Here is a 13,531-nt window from a genome sequence, read left to right on the forward strand (position 1 = left end):
ACTGAAAGCAAAAGTGGGGTACTGTGCATGCCCCCTGCACTCAACACCACTAAGGGAATGGGCAACCCACCTAAGCCACCCCTACAGTCTGACCCCTGGACCCACCCCTACCCCCACTTCCTATAAGGAACTAAAGCACTTTCACTAGGGCAGCAAGCAAGGAAAACTGTTCCTTGTTTTTGCTCCCCACTGCTGTGGGTGCCCCAATAAAGTTTCGTTTGAATTTCTTGTCTGGCCTCTGACCAGTTTCCATTGATTAAGGAGGCCACAAACCCTGGTCAGTAACAGAATCAGAGCCATGGGCTTGGTTTGCTCCCATCACCCACACCGCCTCCCAGAGAGACTTTCAGAGCTGGACATTTATAGGTCACAGTCATGGTCCTAGAAGTTTCATTACAGAATATCAATGTGAGTGCACGGGATGAGCCCCTGGGCCTTCCCATGTGGGTGCTGCTCAGTGCTCCCACGTGTATGCCTGGATGGACACAGTCAGTACCAGGAAGCCCAGAACCTGGGAAGCCAGCCCCAGGGAAGTCCCCAAATGGTCCACACAGAGAGTGGCCCCTCCGTCAACATCTGCTGCAGCCTTCAAAGCCCAGCAACCACAGTCACCAGAAAACCCAGGCCCCAGGTCTCCACCCAAAGCAAGACTGTTCATTTACATCCTCCTCATGAGAAAAAAACCATCTCACATGAAACAGGCAGACGACACACTGTCTGAGAGTAAATAAGGCCAGTGGACTTGGAGTAACGCTAAAAACTAGTCTGAAAGATGGACTAATCATTCACATTATCTTGGGTAAAAAAAAAAAAAAAATGGTACGCATGGTTTGTCTAATCAGACCAGTGCACGCATTCTTTCTTGGACAATCATTTCAGGTGTGCTCACCTCCTACAAGTCTCACAGCAGGGTGCTAAGAACACACTCACATTCTCACTCATGCTTCCAAAACTTCCACAGGCCTCCAGATGTTGTGAGTGCAAGTTTCCAAAGAGTAGAGTGCTTGAAGCATAAAAATATGTGAGTTTTCTCTATCTCAATCACTCTTCTCTCAATCAATCTCTCTCTCCCTTCCCCCGCCCCTCTGTCACACACACAAAGTGAGGATGTACCACCTCATATGACCAGAGTCTCTTCAATCAGAGGCACACGTAGCTGCCACTATACCCAGTAAAATCACATTTGGTGGAACTGTGTCCGGCTGTGCTTGTGTGCTATACAATCCCATAAACTAATTCTAAACCAGTGGTTCTCAACCTTGGCTGCTGCACTTGGTGCAAGAGGAGTGAGGAGACCTTAACAATAAATATCCAAGGCAGGTCACATGCCAAACCACATTAGAAACTTTGGAGACAGCCTGGGCATCAGTGAGTGAGACAAGCTCAGATGATGGCTGTGTACAGGCATGTTGCAAACCTTGGCTGTACATCTCTGGGCAAACTACCCAACCTCTCCAAACCTAACATCTTGGAGACAGTACAGTCCCAACAGCCATAACTGATGCTTTGTTTTTGAATTCATTCTTTTCCTGGTCCCTTCCTACTTAGCCTCCAGCCCCATAAGCAAACCTCATCATTTCATTACAATCACTGAAACATCTGTATGCAAAGTAAAAATGCACATTTCACTTTTTTTTTTCCTCCAAACCAATTCCCCTGCTGCCCTCACTAGATAACTGCTGCTCATAGTTGGGTGCCTTTGCTTTAGAATCTCTCCACATATTTACACACACACACACACACACACACACACACACACACTGGTATAAGCAGACCTGCATATTTATATAGCAAATAACATTCCAATGTAGCCTACATTGTTATGTGCATGTGTTTTCAAAAATATAGTGACATACTACATCTTGCTTTTAACTTGAACATCTTTATATTTTACTTTGTAAGATTCCACATTTAAGAAAAACACCACATATGATTTAAGTGCATGGATAGACCACAGTTCATTTAATCAAACCTGATACAAATTTCTTTTCTTCCTTCCTTCTTTCCTATTACAAAATAAAATGTTGCAATGAGTTACAGTATGTATATATATATATTTCCCCAGTTTTATCAATTTATGCATGTAATAAGTTCCTAAAAGTGAAATTGTTGAGTCAAAACACATGTGTGTTTTATATTTCCAAAGACATTACCCAACTGCCTTGCAGGCGCTGACCTGTGGGGGCGTCCCTTTTCCCCACATCTCACCATACAGTAAACCCTTAAATCAACGTGAGTTTCCAGAGAGGCAAAGCATATTCTTGTGCTTTTGGTTCATTTGCATTTTGGGCTGCTTGTTTGTGTCCTTGACTGCTCTTTCTATTGGAATGTGTTTATTTTTCTCATTGATTTGAAAGAACTCACTGCATATGAGGGCTTCCCCGGTAACTCAGATGGTAAAGAATCTGCCCGCAATGTGGGAGACCGGGGTTCAATCCCTGGGTTGGGATGATCCCTTAGAGAAGGGTATGGCAACCAACTTCAGTATTCTTGCCTGGAGAATCCCATGAACAGAGGAGCCTGCAGGCTACAGTTCACGGGGTTGAAAAGAGCTGGACATGACTGAGCAACTGCACAGTCTTTCACAGCACTGCATATGAAAACTACTAATCCTTTACCACAGACCTTGAAAATAAACGTATCTTTTGTGTTTTTTCCCCCTCACTAATTTATATTTTCCCTTTGTATAAGGACTTGTTTGCAATTTTAGAAAATCATACTCAACCTTTTCCTATTATGGTTTCATATTTTCTACCATATTTAGAGAGGCCTTCACTCCAGTTATTTTATAACTCAACTCTTTTCTTCTAGGACTTTATATTTTATTCAATATTTTTGTTCAATCCAGAACTTATTTTTGTACACAGAGCAATGCTTTATTTTTCCCAAATCATCAGTCAACTTTCTCATGACCAATGATTAATAACCTATGCTCCCTTTCCTGACTGATGGGAAAGGCCACCCTTGTTTTGCACCAAATTCCACGTGGAGTTTGTGTCTGTTGTCCCACGTTCCTTTGCAGTTTTCCCTTAAGATCTTGTAGAATTTGTCTCTCTTCACCATTCTTACTTTTTTTTTTTCCTTTGGGTCTCATAGGTTTCATTAAAAAAAAAAATTGCCAGTCTAAGGTGGAAGGAAGATCGTATCATGAGCATTTTAACTTGCTTAGTTTTGTGTGTGATGGACATCTTATTTCATAACCTTCTGTGCACAGAGCTCACTTCGGCTGGCTTAAGAAATCTCTCCATCGTGATAATGGAGAGCTCCTTCATGCTCCTGTGGCTACATAGCAAGTCCACAGTGGGGGTGGGGGTGGGGGTGGGGGAGGTGGCAGGCTCCACTTAACTACCTGTTGTGGTGATGGACAGGGAGGCCTGGCGTGCTGCGATTCATGGGGTCGCAAAGAGTCGGACACAACTGAGCGACTGATCTGAACTGAACTGTGGGAGGAACCACTTCCTTTCGCAAATACATATGTTGAAACCCAGACCCCCAGTACCTCAGAATGGGATGTTGGAAATCAGGCCTTTACAGAGGTAAGTTAAAATGAGGTCATTAGCATGTGACCTAATTCCCTATGACTGATGTCCTTATAAAAAGAGGAAATTACAGATACATGAACAGAGAGAAGAAGATGTAAAGATACAGAGAGAAGACGCCATCCATAAGCCAGGGAAAGAGGCCTCAGAAGAAACCAACTCTGCCCACACCTTAATCTCAGACTTCCAGCCTTCAGGACTGTGATGCAATTAATGTCTGTGGTACTGTGCTCCAGGGACCCTAGAAAATGAATACACCATTCCTCTATTAATGAATGCTGATAGTTTCCAGAGAAGGAATATCTTGCACATATTTTTGCAGGTATTGGCTTCTTGGGGAAACATACATGACTTTTCTACCTTCTTTCTAGAAGGCATCCTCCCCCTGGAGTTGTCAACCTGCCTTCCTTTGACTAAAACCATTGAAATCCCAGCTGCATCACAAATATTTCCACCATGCAACAGAACTTCACTTGAAATTTTCCTTTATCTCCTGCTTCATTCTAATCTTCAGGACACCTTGTATGCCCCCTCCCAACCCTCTCAACAATAACATGTGCAGAGAGCAGTGATTCTATCCTGTGTGGGGACAGTGGCAGAGATATCAGCCTGATATCTGAGCAGACAAAGGCTCGGAGTATCCTTTTGAACCTTACTTAAAGCTTCTCACATTACTTTAGTTCACTCTGGGTGGTAGATTTGAAAGTCAGCTCAATCTCAGTTGGATAGTAACGTGCAAAGCATCAGACATTCCCATGTTAACCTCTCATGGATTCAGGAATTTTTGGCCCTATTCCTACTGAATTTGCTTAATTTCTCAACACAAACTTATGAAGATAACAAATTTTCTAAACTGCTGGTAAAAGAGTGAAATCAACATGTCAAACTGGGCTTCTGCCCTCTGGCTGCCTCCACTGATAGGACTTTAAATCTTAGCACCAGGCACAACAGCAGGTCCCTTTAGGCTCCTCATTAGAGAACTGGATACAGAGTCTAATTCTGGATTAGAAACACCTGCGTCGTAGGTTTCAACTCGCAGCAGCATTGCTTAGCCGCTGGACAAGTCCAAGTGACATCATCTTTCTGGGACTCACTGCTTCTCAGGGGGTTGAGTTAGATGGTGCCTAAGATCCCTCCCCGCCTCTACCATCCCAGGCATCCTTACACACACTTCTAAGAAACATGATTCAGGACTAGCAATTGCCTAATGATCAGTAGAGACTTAACAATGCAGCCCTCTCTCTAGAAACAATTCCTGCCTAAGCTGTAGAAGGGCTAGCCCAGCTCCCAGGGTAATAGGGAAGATGAAAGAAGCCCCAAGTCTGCCTTTCACGGCTGCTGTAGGGAGCTCCCCTTCCTCCTCCTCCCTGTCACTTCCTTCACAGCTATGACCATCAGCTGATTGGTGTGGCTTAAAAAAAAGGAAGTGTTGGACTTCCCCTTCAAGTATAAACAGCAGCTAAAAATGCAGAGAAAGAAAAGAAACAGCACCAAAAACAATAATATAGAATATAAATCCATAACCATGCTGGGAGCAAAGAAAGCAGATTGTTAGCGGAATGGAAACTCTCACTACTCTTGAAGGACTCAAAGAAAGATGGGCTCAAACTTAGGAAACCACAGCCTAAGTGCAGGCAGTTGGGGATGGCTGCAAAGAGTCAAGGGTGTAGTGCCTTGGAAATGACAAAGCCCGGTGGGTGAGGTGGGGGAGAAGCAGAGTGGGAAGCAGGCAGGCAGCCAAACCCTCTCCAACTCCTCAGCTGCTGGCACCCCTAAGAGCAGCAGAAGGCCCTCTGCAGGAAAGACAGGAAAGACGTGCATTTGGAGAGGCAGAGTATGGCCACATCTGCAAAGAACAGAGAGTGCCTGCGCCCCACACCGTGGTTACTGGCTCATCCTGTCCTGCTCACATCTCACGCTCCTCCCATCTCGTGTGTGTGTGTGTGTGTGTGTGTGTGTGTGTGTGTGTGTGCGCGCGCGTGTGTTAATCACTCAGTCGTGTCCAACTCTTTGCTTCCCCACGAACTGTAGCCTGCCAGGCTCCTCTGTCTTTGGGATTCTCCGGGCAAGAATACTGGAGTGGATTGCCATTCCCTCCTCCAGACCCACATCATGGGTGACAGGTAAAAACAGGGCCATGCAACATACACAGCCTTAAAAACTAACTCCGAGGGCATCTCTGAAACAAGACCGGCACACATCCTAGCACAACAAGAAAGCTAACACCACAAAGGTAAGGAACCAAATGGGCAGACAAATGAGTAAGTGTCAAAGGAGTTAGAGCTCATGGAGCAAGAAGAGAATGTCTACACTGGAAGCAGTCACAAAAACAAGTATCTGGAAGAGCCTAAAGTATCACTTAAAAAATAAAGAATTAACTACTTTCCTTCTTTGCTTGCCCACCTGTTTGCTAAAATACAAATGACTCAATAGATGGACTGAAAAACAGGATGGACAGGGCTGAAGATCAGTCTTGAGCAAATGATCAACTTGTCAATTCCATGAAATGCAACGAAAAGGGTAAAAGAGAGGGAGCGAATGAAAGAAAAAGTACATTCTCTGCAGCTTTGTACATAATATCAAAAATTAGAGAAAAATCCTAAATGTCTATCAATAAGTCATCATATTTTTTGCTCTGGAATAAAACACAAGGATCACTGATAGGAAGGGCTCCCCTAAACCTGTTGATTAAAAAAGTTAGTTGCAGGATGCCACTGGTATTAAGAAGACACACACTATATCTTCTAAAAATACACACATATATATACACGCATGAATGCACAGGATGCTAGATTAGAACACTATACATCAAGCTGCCCTCCCTCAGCTGGGGTGGGCTGGGGCTAAGAGTGGAGGTCAACGAGGGTTCCAGTGTTACCTGTCATATCTGAATTCTTCACCAATGGGTATGTACTCAGACATCAGTTATGCAAGTCAACACTTTTCAAAAAGAAAATGAGAGACAGTTCCCCCATCTTGGAGGTCAGAGAAAAAAAATTTCAGAGCCAGTAGTTACTCATCTGTGACCTATTTGGGACTGCTATTATTAGTCTCCAGCCAAGACTACAGGGCAGACTCCCAGAGCTACCCACCTGGGAAAGACTGTGACCGTTATGCCAGTTCTAACCACAGGCCAGGTACGATTACTACATATGTTGTCTCCACCATGCACCACAAGGAAATCCCCTATAATCCTTCCATCTACAAAGACTGAAAGAGTAGCTTGAAAACAGTGGGATTTGAACCCAATGAGACTTCAGACCCCCTACTCTCAACCACTGTTGATAAAAAATATTCAGTGACTGAAGCATTAGGGCAATCAAGTGATTCAAATACTCTTAGTGTTTGAGATGAAAATAAACCTAGCATTCTGCCTCCGTCTAAGCAGAGCCTGAGGATTTTGTAAAGGGGCAGCAGGTTACCCGCTTTTTCCCAAAGTAGTCCTGGGGAGCCCCGGTATACAAGATGCTCCAAGAACCAGTGTATCCCATGATCACAGGGGTGTGAGAGTTCAGCGACATGCGCCCTCACCATGCACACCACCTGCACAACCGCCATGAGCAAGCCCAGGACAATGATCCTGCTTACTCAACTTTATTCTGCCTAAGAATAAGGAAACAAGGAAAGGTTAAACAAGCAAAGCTTCCTAGGAAATACCATTTAAAATTGCATAGCACCTGCTTCAGAAATCAAGAGAATTGAGGCCAGTCATCTGATTTTTAAAATTTGTGGAGCCCCCATTCCCAGGAAAGTATATATTCCCATTAATCAAATAATAAAACATCAGGGTCAGAGCAAATACAGGGGTGACACTGAGATTGATTTAAAATATAGATGCTAACTGCTAAATTGGAGCTAAGAATAATCTTTCACTAAGCATGATTCAGAATACACCCCAACCTGAGAAAGTATAAAAGTTCCAAAAACTACAAAAAGTAATAAATTATACAAATAAGCAAATAACCATAGAAATCAAAAGTTTTGGGGAAATGTTTTCAACAATTATGACAATGGATTTAAAAAGTACACGAATGTTGATAAGAGTTATGTTAAGACTCCAAAATTCGTACAGGACAGCAACTTGCAGAAAATATATTTAGCTAACCAACACCCCCAAATATGCTTCAGTTATTAATAGGTACGTAGCAAGACTGAAAAGAAACTGTTAGACTGATGCAAAGAGGCAGGGGTTTCCAGAAAAAGAAAGAAATGGAACTCATAGAGTGCTTGATATATTTGACTCAGTAGGAAATTGAGTCCGAATTGCCGGGGTTGGGGGGGGCGTGCGGTTTAGCTTCGTGTCAGAGAATCGGGGAGCGAACCACTACAGGCACAGGACCAACTGAGAAAACACAAAAATGAAACAAGAATTTACCCCATGAAAAACAGTTTGAGGTACAAGAAAGAAAATGGAACTGTACTATACAACATGCTCTATTAGTAAACAAAATCACAAGGTAAATACCAAGTAGCATCTTAACCCTAGGTTAAGGTTCCAGCCATCCATTCATCCTGTGTTCAGCAGGGTCTGAGTCTTTGTGACCCCTTGGACTGTAGCCTGCCAGGCTCCTCTATTTATGGAATTTTCCAGGCAAGAATACTGGAGTGGGTTGCCATTTCCCCCTCCAGGGGAACTTCCCGACCCAGGGATTGAACCCATGTCTCCTGTGTCTCCTGCATTGCAGGCGGATTCTTTACCCCTTGAGCCATCGATCGGGGAAGCACACAGAAAGATTATCTTGGGTAATAATAATTATCCTAGGACTGCCATGTCCTTACTTCTCAGAATAGGAAGTCAGCATTGTCTAAACTGATATATATATAAAAAGCAAGTGAACATAGCATCAGGAAATAAGGAAAATTCTAGAAGAAATAGCTAAAAATATTAAAAGATTGCTTTTGGGGAACAGTACTAGAGGATGGGAAGGTATTGTTATTAATAGAAATTAAATAAAAAGATTAACTCAGGTTGCACCAAAACATTTCCAAGATAACTGAACAGAAATGGACAGATTTAATAAATTGTCAGACTGACCAGAACAGCATGAAGATTTAGCATTTAAGACAGAAGATGGAGTGGGAAAGTAGAAGGTTAATTGTTGCACATTCAAATGCTCTTTGTAGCCTCACTGAGTATAACTAAAGAAACCAACGTTTAAATTGTGACTTTTTCTACAATTTGGTGCTCAGCCCTCTTCCATCCTTTAACACTGCCCCACTGACTGTATCCAGGCCTAAGCCTCACTTACGTGACATCAGCCCTACACTCTCCTTGTCAATCCTGCTGTCTGCCCAGCCTCTGCTCAGATCAAATATCTCACACACAGTGTGCCAATCTGGAAGCCCAATGTCCTCTCAAATCTGTGTTCCCCTCCAGGGCTCCAGCACAGCACTGAGAGGTACTGCCTTCTCTAGCAACAGGATCTAGGATTCCAGTATCAGAGCCAGGTACCCTCAGGACAGAGGATGCTACTTACCAGAAACTGTCGATCATAAGTTTTCAGTACATTACCCTTGGTAATTGAGGTGTTACATCATCCTCACCTTTCTCTTCCTATCTTCAGCCTTTGGCAGCCACCAAAAATAGATACATAATTTTCCAGAAACAAAAGAATCAAGAGAGAGTCCTTTCTGATTTGTTAAACCTACGTGAAGTGAAGTGAAGTTGCTCAGTCGTGTCCGACTCTTTGCGACCTTCCAGGCAAGAATACTGGAGTGGGTTGTCATTTCCTTCTCCATTTTGATTTGTTAAACCTACTGTAATAGAAACTAAATATTCTTCCTTCTATCGGTGTCTTTGGCAGTGGCTAAATTTGACTATATTTAAGATTTCAATTTAACCACCTTTCAGGATTCATAGGGCAAAACTTACATAATTAATTCTTAAAAAAAATTAAGTTGATACAAGCTAACATTTTGCCAGAAAAAATTCTAAGCTAATAGAAAATATTCCTGCTGATGCAAAGCCACAATGAATGAATAAAGCTTTCCCTTTAAAATCCAATCAGCTGAGTTTTTTAAATCTTCCCACAATTCCTCTCTTTTTCACAAACTTTTAAAGAGAAAGGAAAAAAATAATCTCTTTTTTTTCTGAATGAAAAAAGCAAACCCAACCTGTTCAGTTACAAAGTAGAAGGTAAGATGGTGAGACATAATTAAGTCAAGCAATTTAATTCCAGTCTCTCTTTAAGACTCTGCTTTTTCATTTCAGTTGCTTTAAAAGAAAAGCAATGTTCAGCGTATATATATATATATTTTAAATTTCACTCACTGGCCTAAGTTCCTAATTTTCTCTCCACTCATTTGCTGCTAAATCAGTCCAGAAGTGGAAGAAATTGTGGGGCGGGGCAGGGGGTGACTTAGGGAATCAGAAAAAAACTATATGGTGGAAAGCTGAGAAAGAAAACAGGAGCTTAGATTGTACAAAATACTGGGCCATTCCTTAGGCACAGATAATGGAGACAGAACAAAGCGAACAGGAAGCAGTATTTCTTCCAAGGACAGGCTGTATACCTCTTCATTAAGTAGCTACTGCATTCTTTTTTTAGAATCAGAGTGGCAGAAACTTTGCTGTTGAAAAGTCTATAAGTAAGGATGAAACATCCTATTCTCACTCGGAGGGTCTGTATTTTGATTATCATTGAGAATTCAGGGAAGTCTTGCTATTTCAAACTTTCTGTAAAGGCAGGGGAACTATTTGTCTAATTACTGGAAAGTGTGACTTGTTGGGCAACAGAAATGCAAGTTGCTTTCAAAACCTAACAGTAGCTCCATGAAGTCTAACACAGACTCAGTTCCTTAGCCTTAATTCCACAAAGCTCTGAAAAACAAGGTTTTTGGTGAGTTTTGCCCTGAACTGGCACACAGTTATGTGTAGCCTCTCTTTATTCCACTTAGTGAGACTTTTCACACTATTGGTGCAGAAATATTAACACGTGGGATTACAGAAGGCTGCCCAGGCTGTGTTAGAGTGGTGTGCAATATATGGCGTCAGTTTGCATGCACACCTTACTAAATTCTGAGAAATGGATTTCTCAAGGCTGAAGCTCATATTCTAAATTTGAATTCTAAATTCTGAGAAATATTGAATTCCAAAACATTATCTTGGCACAGGCTTTTGGATAATGATTTTGGATATGCTATGTGCTGCATAAGTTACATTCTGTTAAGAAGTCTTTAATTTAAAAACAGAGAAATCAGACCTGCAATTAGAATAAGAAATACGAACCTAAAGAAGGCTAAGGTGAATGGTTTCTGAAACGCAAATCTAGCGGTAAAATGAGCTTTCTGACAATTTTAGCCTCAGGAAAGGTAAAGAGCTAAAATAAATACCTCATTTTTATTCCTGGATTAAAACATTAAGAACATGATAGTTATTGAGATGATTCCTAAAATCCTACATATTGAAGCACTCTAAATACAAATAATAAATTTTTTATTTATATAAAAGTAAAATAAAGAAATATAAAGTTTCTATCTTACTGCAACATTTCTCTAAACAGACCAAAGCAAAAGTTCAGTGTAGATAAAACAAAACAATTTGATAAAATAATTTTAGTAGACAAGATTTTTCACTTGAAACATCTAATACTTTACATGTATTTAAACCTTTTAGGTCAAAGATAAACCTATCTGGGGATAGGAGAGAGGTGTGCACATCAACGAATTTAGTTGCATCTAATGAAAATATTGCCTGAGTCACAGCAATGAATTTGTTCTTACTACAACAAAGAAAACAGATGTTAGAATCAATTCCATTTCTTTCAGGAATTCTCCATCATCTCCCCCCCTCCCACCCTTTTTTTTAACACAAAGATTCAGATGTGAGATATCTCCAAGTCTTTTAACTACATACTGAACTACCTCTAAGGAAATGGCAACCCACTCCAGCATTCTTGCCTGGAGAATCCCAGGGACGGGGGAGCCTGGTGGGCTGCCATCTATGGGGTCACACAGAGTCAGACACAAATGAAGTGACTTACCAGCAACGGAACTACCTCTAGGATTTAAGAAAAAGAACAACTCCAGCCAACAGTTTTATTTGGGTCAATGGGAATCTTTAATGGAGTCAGGCAAACTCATTAAAATAATCTGCAATCTGGTTTCCAAAAGCCACCTGGCAAGATGGCAAGGGCTGGCTGGTCACCAGTCAACAGGAGTGTCTTGGGTTGGTTCCCGTGAACATACTGCACCATGAAGGAGAGTCTCTTTGCCAAGCAACTGCACCGCAAACGGCCAAAGATTCAAACTCTAACTTCTCCAGTGGTTGTCTTTTTAGTTCTTGATAATCAAACAAACCAAAAAATGAATCGCCTTTGTATCATTATGTAGGTTAGGTTTAAAGTTTTGAAGCCGTGCATTCATGTGTGAAGTCGCTTCAGTCCTGTCTGACTCTTTGCGACCCCATGAGATGTAGCCCGTCAGGCTCCTCTGTCCATGGGGAGTCTTCAGGCAAGAATACTGAAGACCCCATTTGCTACTCCAGGGGACCTTCCTGATACAGGGATCCAATCCTCGACTCCTGCATTGCAGGCAGATTCTTTACCGCTGAGCCACAAGGGAAGCCCTTTAAAGCCATACTGCCATAGTGCAAAAAATCCTTAACTCAAAATTATCGCATTTAACTACACCAAACTTTCCTGCTCTTCAAGTAATTCACTGGCTAATTAAGCTATTTTACCATGAGAATATGAAGGAAAAAAAAAAAAAGGCAATCGTGCTACTGTTCAGAAACTGTCATGTTTTTATGCAACTGCTCTTTCTGTAGTAAAAGTATAAATAAAACCTTTGCATGCGTATGAACATCTCTACATGGAATCACTTCCATAAATTCAGTGGAATTTTCCAGTGACTTCTGTAAATGGCCAAACGAAAATAAGTTCTTTCCGATACCCGACACCGAGTTTCTTGTGCCTGCGGATTCCAGCTAGTCTCCCAGGACGCAGCAGCTTCCGCACTTGCTGCGCACAAGCAAGCCCATTGCACAGCCCCCAGACCCCCAGGCCCAGCCCCTGGCTTCCCGTACAGAAACCGGAGCCCAAGAGACACTAACTAAGTTTAAGAGAAAAGCTGGCACAATCGACTAATTCTCAATCGAAATATTTTATCAAACGTTCCCTCCGATTTTCAAAGCAGGAAGGCCCTGAGCGTACCTGCCCGGGTGTGCCTGGGCGCACAGGTCTTGTGCGGGCCAAGGAGGAAGGGCCGCATCTTTCCCCCTCTCGGCGCCTTCTCCCCTCCCACGCCGCCTTCCCAAGCCCAGCAGCCAAAGCGGAGGGATCGCGCGGCCACACCTACCTGCGCCAGGTGAGGCGAGGGCGGGGCGCGGGGCTCCGAGAACTCGACGGGCGAGATCGCGGGGGCAGCTCGGGCACTGCGCCGGGCCACCCGCTCCTCCTCGCTGCTCCAATCGCCGGAGTCACCTCAGTCGCCTAGTGCACGACGCTTCCTTATTTTGGGCAACTTCCTTAACGCGCCCTGGCAGGCCCTGAACTTCCTCCCAGCTGCCGCGCCCCGCTGCCCCAGGCCCGCCCTGCCGCCCGTGAGCCCCGCGTGCCCGGTGCGCCCCCAGCGCCCAGCGCCGGGGATCGGCAGCCAGAGCGCACCGGAACCCGGCTCGCGGGGTGGGCCTGAGAGGCAGGAGGCCGGAGGGGAGCAGGGAAGGGAGCCAGGTGGGCGCTCGGTCCCCACTCCCCGGGCGCAGAAAGCCCAGACGAGGGGGCTTCATATGCAAAAGGGGGGCATTGCCAACAACTGGACCCTCTGGCCACCTGTCCTGCCTGCTGCGTGATTCTTCCAAGGACCAACTGGCACTCAGGGTCACGCCCACTTGCGGTGCAATTGTTTGGGAAGAGAATCTTGTTCACAGTGTGGTCTATTCCTAATCACTAACCCAAGACGCTCCTGCTGACTGGTGATTGGAAGGCCCATGTCGTCGTCCTCCCAGGTGGTCTCCTGACATAAGCGAACATCAGATTTTACAGCTCACCTTT

The 13,531-nt window shown here is 43.5% G+C and overlaps 1 protein-coding gene across 5 annotated transcripts in view; it reads right to left on the reverse strand.

The window, feature by feature from the left end:
- Window positions 1–13,035, reverse strand: part of SYK (spleen associated tyrosine kinase) — a 105,062-nt gene extending 92,027 nt beyond the window's left edge. For 3 of the 5 annotated variants that reach the window (XM_005684187.3, XM_013966200.2, XM_005684184.3), the window contains exon 1: window positions 12,837–13,035. The gene's annotated coding sequence lies outside the window, so the exon portion shown is untranslated. The other 2 variants (XM_005684191.3, XM_005684188.3) reach the window with 2 other exon arrangements.

The sequence above is a fragment of the Capra hircus genome, chromosome 8, assembly GCF_001704415.2.
Source record: "Capra hircus breed San Clemente chromosome 8, ASM170441v1, whole genome shotgun sequence".
NCBI classification, from domain to species: domain Eukaryota; kingdom Metazoa; phylum Chordata; class Mammalia; order Artiodactyla; family Bovidae; genus Capra; species Capra hircus.